Source organism: Balearica regulorum, chromosome 10 (assembly GCF_011004875.1).
Source record: "Balearica regulorum gibbericeps isolate bBalReg1 chromosome 10, bBalReg1.pri, whole genome shotgun sequence".
Lineage (NCBI taxonomy): Eukaryota > Metazoa > Chordata > Aves > Gruiformes > Gruidae > Balearica > Balearica regulorum.
The window spans coordinates 13,201,433-13,217,888 of NC_046193.1; the positions used below are offsets into that span (position 1 = coordinate 13,201,433).

General features: G+C 45.8%; 1 protein-coding gene across 1 annotated transcript in view; it reads left to right on the forward strand.

The window, feature by feature from the left end:
- The first annotated feature begins 216 nt into the window (after positions 1-216).
- Positions 217-16,456, forward strand: part of SLC6A6 (solute carrier family 6 member 6) — a 93,484-nt gene continuing 77,244 nt past the window's right edge. The window contains exon 1 of the mRNA XM_075762161.1: positions 217-262. The gene's annotated coding sequence lies outside the window, so the exon portion shown is untranslated. The remainder of the gene's footprint in view (positions 263-16,456) is intronic.

Sequence of the window (16,456 nt, forward strand, 5' to 3'; positions counted from 1 at the left end):
CTCCTTGCTGCTCAGGAACAAAGGAGGAATGGGAAAGAACTGCAATTTCATAAACTGTTGAGTGGGAGTTGGAGCTATTATGGAACATCCCGTTCCAAAAGGAAACAAATGACAGTCTGACGCTGCCGGGTAGTAGTGACGTACGCGGCTGCAGCGTGAGTCAGTCTATGCAAGATTCAGATACAGACCTAGAGGGAAAACATTTGTGGCAGCAGGACCGATCACATGCTCGTAGATGGAATTACCTCAGCTCATTTTTCATGTGAGTGTTAATATATTTGCTGCACTTCTTGAACAAAAGGCAAATAGCAGCACAGAGGAAAAAGTCACGTGTAAGAGCCTTTCTATCTGTCTCTTCTTGCAGCCTCCTGCTTCCCACCCACAGTCCTGCACAGACGGTGATAATATATCACAAGGCTTTTGGTATATCACTGTTTCGTTCACTAACATGGAATGTGCTGTTGTTATTGTTGTTATTACTTGTGGTGTTTTGAATCCCAAAGCATGTGCCTTCCAAAGGCACAGGTCCGTGAATGGGACAATTAAGTGAATTATTAGGAAAATATTTTGTCACCGAAGTGGTGTCTCGCTTTAATAGCCTACAGGTCCGTTGAATGCTTGTATTCATTTAAAAATGAAAACTGAAGCCTAAGGATCCTTTTAAGACCCTGAAGGAGTCTGTAGAGCTAATTCTCTGGTATGTGGGGGATGCGTAATGATGTATAAATTGTGAAATGAATTGGCTGTTTACTGGAAAGTTAGGGCGACCTCGTGGATAATGTCAATCCAAGATAAGAAACTCTGGCCATGGTTTGAGGACACAGAAGCTTTAGTAGAAATACTACCTTGAGGTATTCCCATCCTAGACTTTTTTCCCACCATTTTGCTCCAGCGCAGCCCTTTCCCACTTGTGCCCGAATAACTCCCCGTGTGACTCTGTAGCAAGCTGCATCGGGAACTGATGGGGGTTAAAAACTGTGAACAAAATAGGAAGGATTTTGTTTTCTTCCCTTTTTTTTGTTGGGTTGTTTTTTTTTTTGTGCAATTTATTTCAACTACATCAGTTCTCCGATCAGCATGGCCCCCGGGAACAACTGCGTTGGCCCAGCTGAAAGGCCCAAGTGTTGTGTGGCAGAAGGGAAACGCTGGTAGGGGCTGGTGGTGGGAACTCCGTGACAGTGTTGCCATCAAAATCTGCAAATCGGTAAACCATAGCCGGTAAAACATTGCTTCATTCAGCAGCGAAACAGAACAGCTGCTGTGACTCCAGAAGGGGGGGAAAAAAAAAAAAAAGAGGATGTTGTCTGGCTACAGCACGTGTCTTCGACGGGGTTGGAGGACAGACTGGGGGAAGGATTTGGGTGCAGTACACTGAAGTCTCATGGATGAAAAAGACCTCAGAAAGCACCAGCAGCCATCAGGTGTTTCCCATGACTTGTGCTGGAATCTCATAAATGTCTTTGACCTTTTCATGGAGGTTCAGTCAAATCTGAAGCAGAACTGAAGGTCAGAGTTGTAGTCTAACACTCAAACAGGACCAAAATAGTGAGCTCTCAGATCAATGATTCAGAGCAAAAGCAGAACTTTCCTTGCACCGGAATGGAGAAGTTTGGTTTGTGCCTTATTGATGTTGTAAAGCAATGTTAGCCTGGGGGAGCTCACCAGCACCCTTCCCCGCTAGACATGGAGAGGGCTTTGCTGGTGTAGCTTAAACCAAGTCCACAGGTGAGCAAACCACTCTGGGACGGCTCTGATCTCCAGCAACGCTAGCGGAAGCAAATGGGTAGAAAAATGCTTCATTACACATTTTGTTTATAGCAAAGCCCTGGCAAACCAGGCTGGCTGCTCCTGCCACGGAGGGAAGGGGACTGGTTGAAGCACATGGGCTGCCTATCTCCCACAAACGGCAAGCCGGCAGTCTCCCCGAGTCATCATTATCTGCTGCATCCTTCCGTCTCGCCTCCTCTGCCCTGGCATGGGCACCCTCCCCCCTTATCACTGAGGTGGCAACATTTTGTTTGCACAGCTGAGCGCTCTTGAGCTGACTCTGCATCCATCAAGGTCAGAGTCATTCGATCCCTTGACCAAAATACCTGTAGTAGCCTCAGGACGGCACTGCTCCTGGTCTAGCTTGCAGTGCCAGAGGGTAACTTTCCTGCGGTACTACAAAGCAGCTTTCCTGGCAAAGGGAATGGTTTGCCAGTATTACAGAATGGCAATTTTATGCTCATAAAGAGCTCTTATTGTAGTCTTAAAGCAGTCTTGAAAACCAGCCGCACCCTCTCTGTCCCGGTCTCCGAGGAAATGCCAACACCGTCAAGTAGAGAGGTGTTTGCAGCACGTGCGGTGTCGCAGGGTGGCTGCTGCAGGTAGCGACAGCCGGCAAGGCTTTAGCGTGCGGCACCACTTGGGGGATGCCGGGAGAGGGGTTGCCTGCTAGCAGGCATGAGAAACAGAGCTGCTGCAGCTGCTCCTCCTCTGGCTCGCCGGATGGCATCCCCCACAACAGATCGCTTGCTGTAGCCGTCGGCCTGTGCCGAGCCGCGCTCTCCGTTCCTCGCCCTCCCCGATGAACAGTCCCGGCTGTTAAACGTGGCACAAAGCTCCAAACAAACGCTGAGGGGCAGCCGGCATGCTCGGCCCCGCCAAGGGCTGCGAAGGGGCTGATGTCACCGGCCCGTGGCCCGCGGGGGAACAGAGAGCTCTTCATGGGCCGCAGGAAAACACGAGCCGCGTGGGAGGTGGCGCGGGAGGGCGTCGCTCCAGGAGGGAATGAGGCAAAGGTGCTGGAATGGCCCTGGGAGCGTGGGGAGGGGGAGCACACCTCGGCCCCCAGCACCGAGGGTTGGAAGAAGGTCACCTCCTATTTGGATTTCTTCCCTTGGGTTGTTTTGAACAATTCTGGTCTTGTTTTAAGAAAGGATCGGGGCGAGGGAAGAATGGTTTTATTTTAGAGAAATTCTCTGCGACTTGAGCCGCCTGAATTTGTCAGGAGCAGGGGAGATGGAGAGAGGAGGATGGTACACGTCCAGAAACAGTACGTAGGCAGGGAGCTCAGGCTCCCCCGACAGCGTGAGCAGTTGTGGCTGAGGCACGTCCCGTCATGGAGGGTGTCTCTGTAGGGGTGTCTCACTGCCCCTAATCTGCAGTCGGCTGTTCCATGTCAGCAGTGTTGCAGCACCAGGGCAACGCTTTTAGTGAGGCCAAGGTGAAGCAAATTACATGAATGAGCACAAGTATAATCAAACCAGAGAAGGGAGGCATCTCCTGGTGCCTGCCAGAGTTGTTAAGATGGAGTGGAAGCGAGGATGCTCGGAGTCTGCGTGCAGCACTGATGCTGCTGCCTCCTGGGGAGGGGGCTCACGCCACTGCTTCTCTGTCTGTAAAGTCAATTCCTAAAAGTGACAGCACTTGTGATCATGCTGACATGAACAGTGGCTTCTAAGAATTTCTGAAAGTCTTTGAGATTGCTTAAAGAAAAGCATCGAGTACTGATGATGATAGAGTGTATTATATCTAATTATATGAACCCTGGAATCGGCTATTTCCCCTTTCTTCCGTCATTCTGATATAATTGGAAGCAGGAAGACATTCACAAAAGAAATATTGTTTCTGTGAGCCACCCAACGCAACCCATTTTTGCAGATTTTTGCTGAAGATACAGAACCAGCATATTAAAATAATCCTACAGACTTTGTCTCGCTTACATAAAGTCTAAACTGGCCACTGCGTCTGATTTTTCTAAATGGTTCTTTTATGCCTGCAAAGGAACCAAGTGAAACCTCCAGATTTAAATATCATTGAACTGTAGGACTTTGGAAATCCAGATTCAGCTGTACATCAGCTTCAGAGCCTGAAGTTGAGATATGTTACTGTGAGTGCACATGCTGGGAATCAGGATGAGTAGCAAACATGCAAATTCAGTATTTAATTAGAAGTCACATGGAATCAAAATAGACAGCTAGTTCCATTAGTGGAGAGGCAGACAAGAGCCCTGGGCATGATTTCCTATAGATGCGAGGTCACACTTGACTAAGTTGATCTGGTTGTCAGGATTTTATGAAAATGCTCACAAACTGCAAAGTTTCATGAATTTTCTCATGACCAGAGATTCACACCATGTTTACTGTTTGCTATTCACTACTATCACTTTTTACTAACAGAGTCAGGAAAACAATGTCAGGTGACTGGTACGATCGATCAACATATCTAATGAATAGCCAGGACTGAATAGTTGGAGCAAAGGGATGGTGAATGCCTTAGAGTTAGAAAGTGATGGGCCATGATTTTTTGTGGGTAACAAAGTTTGAAAAATACCAGCTTGCGTTTTCAAATGATTTGCTAACTAAGATAGGGATGTGTGCTAAATTTGCAATTAATATTATTTTAAAGAATAGATCAAACAGCTCAAGCAGATTTCCTCTAACTGACAAGTTCCATTAAACAAGAAAGCTCATTCTTAGTGGGAGATTTTAATATAACACTGAGAACAGAGAACAGAACAATGAATGGAAACATATCAGCAGTCAATTTCCTGAGTATTCAAGCCTGCATTATACTTTGTTCTTTGCTACAGCCATGGCTCTGTAATTATGAAGCGTATTCATGGGACTTTTTCCTATTGACACTCAGCGTGAGCGTGGCTGGAAAGAGATTAAGCTTTTGTGGCAGCCATTTGAATTTGTCTAACTAAAAACAACCTGCAAGGCTGTGGGGAACTATGTCTCGGGGGATTTGTGATGGTCTGCAGAACCTATGGGTCACAGGTTCAGACGTGTGTGTTGGTAGCGTGCAGGACTTGTAGCTCTGTAACGCTGGCTTGGCAGCTGGTTGCACTTGCTACTTGCTGGCAGAGTCATGAAGCAATGACTGATGATGGGGCAGATGCTTGAAGTTGTTCCTCTGTTGTATAACTGAGATATGCTTGTTGGACCACAAATGGGGATTGCCAGGTAAACCATTGCTCGTCGGCTTTTCCTCGGAAAAAGAGCTTTTTTCCTCCAGGACTTCATCTAGTCTTTCCCATAGACACTATAGCTGCTTCTCAACTGATACTTCACGCTGACTCCTAGGTCACACCAGGCCAGGTTATCCCCCACCTGTGCTACCAGTGGAGCCTTGTTGTGCTATTAACTGTTGTCTTCATGCTTCTCATGCACCCCATGCCTGGGAATCCACTGCAGTGTGGGAAGCGACCTAGCCAGGAACTGGTCTCTGGACAGCTTTCTGTGCAGGTTTGCCTCTCTTTGCAGGCGATGTGGAGTGGATGCGGTGGGGAGTGAAGAAAAGGGCCTGGGGTGGGGGCTGCTGGTGATGGCGGTGAGGAAGGTATGGGGGTGGGCACGTGGCAAGTGGACTACAGGGAGGTGAGTGAGGCGGAGGTGGTTGCTGCAGAGCTGCAGGAGAGGGAGCTGGTAGCACCTCCAGCCTGAGGATATCCAGAAGGTTCATGTTAACACTCATGTACATAGAGCCTTGATTTCATTTGCAGTAACCTGGTGTTTCCTTTCTGTAGCTGGAGAAAGCTGTGCCCATGGACAGATCCGCTGTCCACGCAGGAAGCATTTCTCCCAGGGAGCACCACATCTCTTTGCTGTTTGGTTGAAATTCAGCTCCTCAGCTTGCAGCCCCCATTCATTCCTCAGACTTGAGCGTGCACCATGTTTTTTTACACAGTTCTCTGTTTCTGTGTAAACAACCATTTTAGCCAAAGATGGAAAACCAAAATCCTGTTTACTTAGGCTCCTTTGCAGCCCCACAGAGCAGGAGCGTTAGTGTTGGTGTTCTGGATCAACTCCAAATCAGGTAATTACTGTGCATTCTACCCTACTTACACACCCCCTGTAGTTTCAATTAGAGCAATTGTTTTCATTTTTCTTTCCTGCCCTGTCAAGTATTAATACAGTTGCTGTTAAGCTGCTCGTGTGGTCCCTCCTTAGGTGTTGTGTTTCCATGGTAGAGGCAGACATCCTTGTATGCATACCTGGACCGAATCCTCATTGGCACAAACTGATGTAATTCCATAATGGCACTGCGTTGATTTGCACCATGTGAAGATACGGCCTTCCTACGCAGACAGCTACGTTCTTCTCTCTAATTAAAGGCTCTGTATGAATGCTTATAATCTATTTATTTTTCTACTTGCTCTTCAGCTAGGTTTGCAAATAACCTGAGGTTTGAGTAGTCATTTACAATTATGGTCACAGTGGTGATATATAGAGAATATAGCATGCAACTTTTTAATGCGCTTTTCCCCAGCTGTTCAAAAGTGGCTCTATAGGGGTATCTGAGCTCTTTCATTCTTGGCTGTTGTCGGGTAGATAGAGTTCATAACGTGTGGTGTTTCACGTTATGAATTGCTGAAAAATGTGTTCTTTGGAAACAAATCTTTCCAAGTTTATTGGGAGAATTAAGAACATGGAAGGATGCCTGAAAGCTACACAGCAACAGGAGATTACGTGCTTGCAGATTAAGCCACCTGGCATATTGAGCATTAATGTTCACAGCTGAGGGCTGCAGCACTTCTGTCTGATTAAGAGAGCCTTCCTGGTACAGAACTTGGCTTGAAATGGCACATGTTTGGGCTGGTGGGCTATGTAACACACGGCGGGTGAGGTTTGCTGTCTGATTCTCCAGTCTATCATGTGACCCATCAACTGGTTATCACTGTCACACACATGTGGTGGTTGGATTGATGTTTGGGTGCATGGAGACTTGAGCAGATCAGGGCTCAGGTTGCCCAGCTGCTCAAGGACATAGTAGCAGGAGTCATGGAGACCTTTCTAGGGACCTCCCACTAGAATAAGGCCCATGTGCAGAGATACAAGCAGGCTGTCTGTGACTTTCTACATAAAATAAGCAGATGCTACCTTTCCCAGCACTCCTGTTGGACAGTTTTCTGAAATGCACAAAATGCATTTGTGGCTCAGTTCTCAGCAGCAAGAGAAGCTGGGAGCAGATTCTCTGCAAACATCTGATTCATATAGGAGGCAATCAAGTTGCTTACCCATATGTGTCTGGCACTATGTAAGATACTGTGATATACTACAGTGCCTCCACCTGTCCCTAAAAGAGGATATGGGTCTCCTGTAGGTCTTGCATTTTACCTGCCAGACCTATGCAGGTGCCTTAGGTGACCACAAGCTTTTAAAATAGCTCTAGATGCTTATATTCAGACACTTCAAGCCTACCCACTGGTGAAGTGATTCAGCCAAACAAATACTGATAAAATTTGTCTTTAAAATGAAATGTTGGGAAATCAAAAGATCATTTGTGAAATTAGTGGTGTTTTCATTCCAGATTAAAGCTAAGGCTGTACTCTCAGTACTGGCGGGAGATGGACTGGCACCTTCACTCAGCAGCCGAGTGGTCTCCTGGTTTGGGGAAACTTGGGAATGGGATGGATGGATACCTGCGACTAACGGGTGTGTGTCGGCACCTCTCGCAGGTGGCACCATGCCCGAGGCAGCTCTGAGGCAGGAGGTGTATATTGAAGTGCTGGTTTTAGACTGCACTAACTCCTGCCCTGGATGCAGTTCTCAGGTGGTACAAGCCGCAGTAATCCTGAAGCCATTCCCACTAGCTCTCTTGTGTTAAGATGGCCAGACGTCTGGTCCAGCATGACATGCTGGGTGTATAAAAGTAATACAAAAGGTTCCTGTATACTTCCCAGTCCCATGGCAAGTGCAGATCAGCTAAGTTCAAGGATCAGAGACCAACCTGTATCTTGTTTTATCTGAACTCCAAATTCTCATGATTTCAGGTAAACCGTCCTGACTTTGCCTGATCTCTCACACTGCTGTTTCTTCTAAAAACTGTATTTTTATCCATACAGGGAAATATTTTGTGTCTTCAACAGCTTCCCCAGGCTTCTGAATTTCTAAAATGATGGTGGCACTGTAGGTTTAAAATGACAGTCAGCATGACCCCAGAGCTGACCGCCACTCTCTTCCTTATGCAGTAGCTGTTTGCAGAGTCAGTACAATTCTTTATATACAGGGTTTCCCCCTGCCCCCCTTTATGCAAAACAAAAGGGTTTGGTTGTTTTCGCAAAGCAAACAGTTTGTGTCAGCTGTCTTGCACTAACAAAAAAAACCCCCACCAACAACCAAAACAGCATGAGCTTTTATATCCACGTCCATGAGTGGCAGGTCACAGGTTCCCTGCAGAAGTGACGGGGAAGGTAAACAGCTCAGAGCACGCCGTGTTTGCCATGCCATTCCACCGCACAGAAAAGCTGTCCCCAGCCTTTCTCCCCCTTATGCAGCAAATCACATACCGCTTTGTGAATAGCAGTTAATAAACACAATCCAAACGATCGTTCTCTACTAGGCTCTGATTACAGCCTGCCCAAGACTTTTCCCTTGCATGCAAGGCCTGTAGGAATTTAGTCACTGTGAGTCAGGGAAGGTCTTAAATCTTGGGTTCAATAGAAAAACAGATCAAATATGAAGGAATACACCTTTCGTATTGTGCTCTTCCAGAAAAAGAAAGTTCTAAGAAGACCAAAGCCCAAAACACCGGAAGCTTTTATTTGTACTGGTCTGTATGAAGCCAGTTATTATCCTATCAATTGTTTGTGTAGCCACTGTTTACACAAGAGGAAGATGGCACATAGGAGCAAGTACCAGCAGTCTGTGTCTTGTGATGAGGCCCTGCAGTGCTAAAAGCAGGAGCCAGGAGCCCGGACGCTGTCCACGTGTCCCCTCGGTGGCTCACGCCGGGGTCAGAAGAGGCGAGACAAGCCACCTGCAATTTAGAAGAGGTTTGGGGACGTGCTGTATTTTGATGGCTGCCTCTGTGGGGTCAGGCTGGCAGATGGGGACTGTGGGCTGGCACCCTCCTTCGTGGCACGGCCATTTCTCCCCAGCCATGCCCAGGGGAGGGCTGTGGTTTGCTGCCCTATGCCGGGAGGCAGTTGCTCATGGAGGGGAGGTTCTTCAGGCTGCAGCTTTGGTGCAACAAGAGCAGGAGAGCCCATTGCTCCCAATCTAGTGTTTGCAAAGGGTGTAATTGCAGTGTCTCGCCCAGCTTTTTCACAGGCTTTAGAGGAGAACAAGCAGATGGAAATCAGGTTTAAACAACCCTCACCTCCTGGAAATCACTCCTCAGAGAATTATTTACCAGGTAGTGTGAGCCTGGGTAACGTACTCCAGACCATAACGAATCATAAGATTGCTGACAGAGACCCGACCTCAGCCATGCACAGAGGGAAAAAGGATGGTTGTGAAATCAATTTGCTGTCTAACCAGTTGCCAAGGTAGAGGTTTTAACAGAACGGATGATACTGTCCCTTCTTAACTCAAATCCTGCCGGCCACATTTCACACCATCTGGAGTTTGTGCAGAGCCCACTTTGGGAAGCTGGCCAATAAAGAATTACAATAATCTAATCTTGCCATGATAAAAGTGTGAATAACCATTTCAGAGTCTGACTGGAAAACTACCGCAACCTGTCAATGCGCCTTAGATGGTGGCCGAGAGGGCATCTGATGGCACACTGAAAAGCACGTCTCAGGAGATAAACAGGAGTTGGCTCATACCAGCCGCTGAGCTGAAACAGTCAGATTTTCATCAACCAAAACAAAGGGCAGAAGGAAAATGTAACTGCTGGCTTGGGAGAGGTGACATCCCCCACCCACACTGATCCCCATGGACATGAAGGCACTCGGCACTTTTTGGGAGGGCCGGTGCTGTATTTTTACAGCAGTTGCTCTAGAGCTACTATCTTTTAAGCCTCTGCAGCAGTCTCTGCTGGAAACCTTTGGTTTCACACTTGTGTTTCTCAGATAGGATGAGGGTTAGTCCGGCCTTTGGTTTCCAGCATTGTGGAGTTCCTAGCGGCAATTTTTTTTCTCCCACCCTAAAAAAGGATTGCCACGTAGTTTTCCCCATGTTGTTTGCATGTAGCAAAATGGATGATTTCACTGTGATGGTCACTAAAAATTTTAAATGGCATCTTTCAGGACTCGCTGGTGCCTGGGAGACAAGGTGTTAGCTATAGAGATGTTCATGGCTTGAAATAAATTTGTTTCTTAGCATCACCTTGGAAAAAATCCTGGGACTCACCAATGTGAGCGTGCACTTGGCCTCTTAATTGTCCTTGCACTGCGCTTTATCTTTGCTTAGTCTCGTGCATCATAGATGCTTTTTGTGCATTATAGATGCTTTCTATATCCATCTTCCGTCTCCTCTTTCAGTTTGGCTGCTATAGAGAGTCAAGGATAACTACAGAAACCTGTGTCAAACTCTCTGAATAAGAAATCTGCACTTCACGCTGCTTACAGAAAATTCTGCCTCTTCTTCCAAGTGATGTTCCCAGAACAGGCACAATTTGAGGCAAATCAGAATGACTCTCATTGACATACAGGTGCCTTTATGCTGCTCTGCAACACTGAAGAATGATCTGAGGCCCTTTTGCATGGACTTACAAGTAAAAAAAGTAGGGAGCAACTTGCTCAAAAATCCCGTAATCAAAAGCTAGCCAAGCCTGGCTCCATCTCTAAGCAAGTGTTTCATTTTCTTTGTAATTCTGCAGCAGCCCATAGCAGTGCTGCTGCTGGATACTTATTGTGAAAGGGTCCCAAAGCAGGGCTCCCTGTTCCTCTGTTTAGGTGAAGGGTTTTTCCCTGTTGTTACTGGCATTGAGCTGCATGGTCGCTTCCAAGGCAGGCTGCTCCACATACGAGGGGAAGTGATGCAAGCTGTGGATCGATGCGAGAGGCTTGCTGTAACCTGCTAAGAGCAGGAAAGGGACTGTGTTGAGGGTAAATCCCTCAGTCACAGCCCATCTAACAGCAGCCTGGTTTCTGCTTTGTGCCTGGAATTGCTGTTTTGGCTGCCTGGAAACTGCTGTGGGGTGAGGTACAAGGATGCTGATAGGATTAAATCACTGACTTCAGTGATTTCGCATTATTTTGCACTTCTCCCATTTTTATTTCTAGCCCCACAGCCTATTGAAGCCACTTTTTAGGCAGTAAGTTTACTAGGGTAGCAACCTGACTTTTAGGAACCTCATCATCTGGTTCAAACCAGAGCTAACTAAGCTTCTGCTAGTTCAGGTCAGGGGAGTTACATCCCTAAGCCACAGGAAACTAGGACGAGAACAGCCCCTGTAGCACGCTCTCTCTGCAGTACCTTGCACAAAGACAAGAGTTATAAAATAATTCAGGTGAAGTTTCTGGAGTGGTTATCAAGTCATGCACTGATGGGCTGATGGTTTAAATCTGTGGTAAAGCATGGACTTCAGAGGAAACAGCCCCAGCATCACTGGGCAATGTCATCTCTTGATACCCAAAAGCTGAGTGGCAAACTCCTCAGCTCCTTTACACAAGTGTGTGCAGAGCGACCACCATCGTTTAAATCACCCATCTTGGGTTGCTTAGTGCTTCAGAAAAGGGCAATTTGCATGCATCGCCCGGAAAGAGAAGATGAGTCCTGATGTGCCATTCAAAACCATTGGTCTGGCCTTTATGGATCCAGCTGTAGGCAAGGGCTGGGGTGAAACATGTCGTGGGAAGGCAGATAACACAAACATGAAAGCAGCACAAAACATGAGAGCCTATAAATAGCAGGAAATAAAGAACAATACTGTGATAAAATCCATAAGACAATAAAGACCAATGTGGCAGAGACCGTTTCCCCCCCACCCTTCTCCAGAGTTTCTCCTATTTCCCAAAGCTGCAGAGATCATCTGACTGCTGTGTGGTAAAGTCCAGTCCGTTAAGGACCAACTCAAGTGCTTGGAGCCTTACACAAAGTATTTCAAAACCCTGTTCCTTTTTCTTTCTTGATGTCCTGCCATGGCTATTGTGGTATTTTAAACCATTCCCAACTCACCAGCTCTTCAGAGCAAGGAGAAAAGGGGGAAGAGGAAGGGGGAAAAAAGCCCCATGGAGATTTAGAGTCATTAACAGCCTTTACAGGGTTTCAGACATTTTTGTGGTAATTCTTTGGAAAGGACACATCTATGATGAGCTGGGCTTTATTTTGCCACTGGCATAAGAAATGAGGCTGTTTCCAAAAAAATGTTTGCTTTTTACCAAAAGGAGGGTAAATGTAACTAGAAAATGGCAATGGATGTGAACTAGGAACCTTGTTTGAATTTTGGGTAATTACCAGCTCCTGACCCTTTGAACTGGATCAAGACCCAAGCAAGTCTCTGGCAGCTCCTTCGTAGAGTTAATCTATGGCTGTGCAGGGGGCACTGCAAAGCTCCCTGCCTTCTCTGGCAGCAGCAGCTCAAGACAGTTAATTATCCTGAGACATATCCATGACTCGTAAGCATGTATCTCAGAGGAATATGTCCTGTCAGGGGGTAACCACACTGTGGGCCTAAAATGTCATGAGAACAGCTCACAGGTACATGTCTTGCTGTTTTGGAGTGTAAACTTCTCTGGGGATGAGATTTTCCTGGGTATTTCTGCAGGACCCCGCCCCATGGTGCCCTGATTTCTGAACCAAATCTTCAAATGGCGTAACATTAACTTACGTGAAAGGAGTTAGGCTGATTTATGGCAGTGGAGGATTGAGACCTTATTGTAGGGAACAAGAGGATTATATTGGCTTTAGAGTTAATGTCAGAGCTGGGACTGGAACTCAGGAATTACTGGGCAGGTCTCTCAATTGCTTCTGTTAGCTTAAAAGAGGGAGTTGTGCTAAGGAAAACCTCCAATATCCGATTTAATGGTAAATCCACTCTTTTCTTCCATGACTGGTTCTAAGATGCTTGCCTACTAATGAACGCGGCTTTTTGTGCTCAAACAATGGAGTTGCTCCCTCCTGGCCCGCCCAATCCTCTTACAGGATCCCACCAGGGAGATGCAAGGATAAGTTTGGAGGTAACACAAAGAGAGAGGTGCGTTATGCAAAAGGTGACCGCTTTGGTTCACGGGGATCAGAGGTGACAGTAAGGTCTGAGGAGGTCTAACTAAAAGGTTGACTGGCCACTACTAGTGCTACGTCACCCTCCATCATGAGGCATGGCTAATGAACGGGGGATTTATATACCTCCACAGCTGGGGGCTGGATTTCTGCATACATGGGAGCGTGTCCCACATTATGCTCTTCAGCTTTGTGTCCCTTCATGCTCCATTATGCTGTTTTCAACTCTGTTTTGTGGAGGCAGAAAGCCTCAGAGGATCTCCCTTCAACCCCATGGGCTGCTGCTTCTGTTTGAGGCCATATTTTGATCCTAGCTAATGTTTACAGTTTTCTCCTGTAGGGTAGTGGGGCAGATATTCCTGTTCCATTTCTTTCTTTTTTTTTTTTTTTTTTTTGACAGATAAGAACATTTTGAGCAGGGAGATGAAGTAAATCAGCCAGTTCGTATCTTCTGACTCCTACTCAGTGCTCTAACCCATGTCCACCATCTTTCCTGGACTACTGGAATGTTTGTAAGGGGTCCTGGTGGCTAGACATTTGACTTCATCTGGTTTATGGAATTTTGCTTGTTCTGCCTTTCTTGATCATTAGCCCATGAGGCAGCTTGTGTGCTTTTCTGTATCCAACACTTCTTTCTGCCTTTTTTTTTTTTTTTTTTTTTTTTACATTTCCAGAAGGACTTGTTCCTTAGAACAGATGAACCACATACTGAGAGAATGAACAGGCCAGATTGTCTAGTGCTCAGCACCCACCATTGAGGACAGATTTTCCGGAGAGCTCAGTTTCCAAGGAGGCATCTAAATAAGTGACAGATACTCAAAAGTGGAAATGTGCCCACTTAATTTGGTGCTCAACTAGTGCTAGAGCTGCTTTGAAAAACTTGCTCTGCTATAGCTGTTCTCCTTTGCTTATGCTACAAGACTTCCAAATCTCCCTTTTTTTTGTACCCTATTTATGTCGCTCTGCCATGCTTACCCTTGTCCTATGCTCCATCCCACAGGTCTTGACTGGCCGCCTCCTGCTTGTTGCCGTGTCCTTCTGCCATCATTAAAAGGTCAGCATGTACACACACTCACATTTCCTTCAAGGGGCCCATCAGGGCTAATACCCCCAAATGCAGAACATATGTGCAACATAAATTAATTGTTAAGGCTAATGCTGATTGAAGTTCGGTAATTCAGCCTGCAGGATATACCATATGTTTGAAGTGTATTGTCCAAGTTTAGATTTTAAACTCCCAAGGGCAGGGACCACTCCTTCCTCTATGTTTACATAGCATCAATAAGACCAACAGTGCTTGGGTCTGAAATGCATTAACCTTAGCCAATGCATTGTTAAGTTTAATAATGACTAGTTAACATTAAAGCACAATGGATAAAATATATAGACAAAGACATATTTTGGCAGAGATTTTTGTCATGTTTTTGATGCCAGATTCCTACCCAAGTAAATGGTCACTGGTCATCTGAATCATTGACATTGTCTTGGAAAACTCGCTTTTCATATAGCACCACCCTGATTTTCCCTTGTTCAGCAATTGACACTAAGCCACGGACCACTATTGAGGGTAACTTAGCCAGAGCCCACCTAAGTGAGAAGTCTGGAATAGGAAGGCACCTGAATGAGATGCCAGACAGTGAGCTCTGGGAATCACAGATCCAGGGTGTAGCTGGACAAAGGAAAATAAAGGTTTTGAACGCAAGAACTTAATGTAATTTCTTACTATTTATCTCATTAATTTGTAGTCCCCAGAAACCACACTCAAAGGTTACTGTGCGCAGGCCCTCCAGTGGGAGAATAAGAGAACTATAGGAATAAATCCAAACCCTGTCTGAACTGACAGGCTGTTTTTCAGTGCGAGTTATGCAACATGTTAGTACCTCTAGGTATAGGACCAGTGGGATTTAAACTTGTACAGCAGATGGTCCGTGCATCATTGCTGGAATGCGCCTGCTGACCCTAGGGCAGAGCCTGAATGGACTTCAAAAGAGAGACTGAGCATGCTTCAAAGTGTTATTGTTTAAATGTTCCACTAAATGGGGACTCCGGAACAAAATATCTAGCCGAGGTCAGTCTGAAAAATGTCAACACACATAATGAGAAAACAGCATGTTGTGTGAGAAAGAATATTTCATAGGGGTATTCTGGGTATTTTAAGTTGAAAAAAACACTTTTATCGTGTGTGTCAGCAGGTTGTCATATTCTAAGTGTCTTTCCTCATGAGCCGAGAGCTTCATTTGCTTTTGTTGGAAAGAGCAAGGTCTGTATGTGAAGGTCATAAAAGCCTTTGGAAAGTGTGGTTTATCCACAGGCAGGTATGCTGGGAGAACTGTCGACCAAAGTTATGGCAAAGGTGTACTGCGATACAACATTGACTTAGCCTTGACGGCCTCCCTCCCACTCATTGCAGAGGGAACTTTGTAAGGACCCGGTGTTTGGTGTAAGAGCATGATCCTGTGTTTTATAATCGTGTTCTGAATTCTGTTCTGTTCTTCCCAAAGCCTGTAATGCCCGCTCATAGCATATTCTTTCACTGGTGTAAACCACAAGTTTTGGCTTCTCCTCACTCTATTCAGGGGGGATTTCAGTAGGAAAAGGATTAGGTTTGTGTTCAGATCAATAGGATTAATATCACGAAGGAAGATTTCTTAGGCAACTCAAGCAAGATCAAGCCTTCAGTAGGAAATTCAAGATTCGGCCTTTGATTTGGTCTGGCTGGCCTGCATCTCAGGTGGTGCAAATATCAAGGGTCCGGCAGCTTTTGTTCGCCCAAAGGTTTCTGTGTTGGCCACTGGCAATTCAACATGGGTGGCTGAAAAATAGTTTTCTTTGCTGGAAGCTAACAGCAACAACCTGAACTTTCACAGCACCTTGTCCTGCTGGGGCATGCCTCTATCTTGATGGAGACACATTACAATAACACGCAGATTAAAAGCTAACCCTCCCTGCAGACGTAATAATGATCCAATGCCAGGAAGAGCAAACAAGACCCATGTTAAATAAAGGGAAGGCTTGTTCCTTTCACATATCAATATTCAATGAGATCAGCCAACTTGGCACGCTGGGGTGAAAAGCAAGCCACTGGGCAAGGTAAAAAGCTAAAGGGCACCAGAGACCTATAAGAAAGCGAGGTGTCATTAAACCAAGAAGATAACTTGGGCCTGTTTGTAGAGTCTGTATCTTTGTAACATGTTGTAACTGACACAAAACTTGAATAGCAATCAATTTAAGTGGGTCAAAAATAGCATCCACACCCTCCCTGGAGTCCCCGTTGTTACACTCAGTATCACTACTTAGCTGTTAGCTGTGGCCCAGATTAAGCAAAAACTGTAAAAACGTACCTAACCGAGTATGAATTCAGCAAAGCTTTCAGGCTTATGCTTATCTTCAGTGTATGCTTAACTTCAGCAAGTATAGAAACTCTTTGTTAAATAAGACTTTTAGACCTGCAGAGAGCTGATAAAAAAATCATTCAGAGTTTCACACTTTTTATTCTGTTTGCCGAGTGCTACAAATAGCTGATACTCGATGTGTAGATTGTTGCAAGTATTCAGTAGTCAAAATTCAAAGTGTGT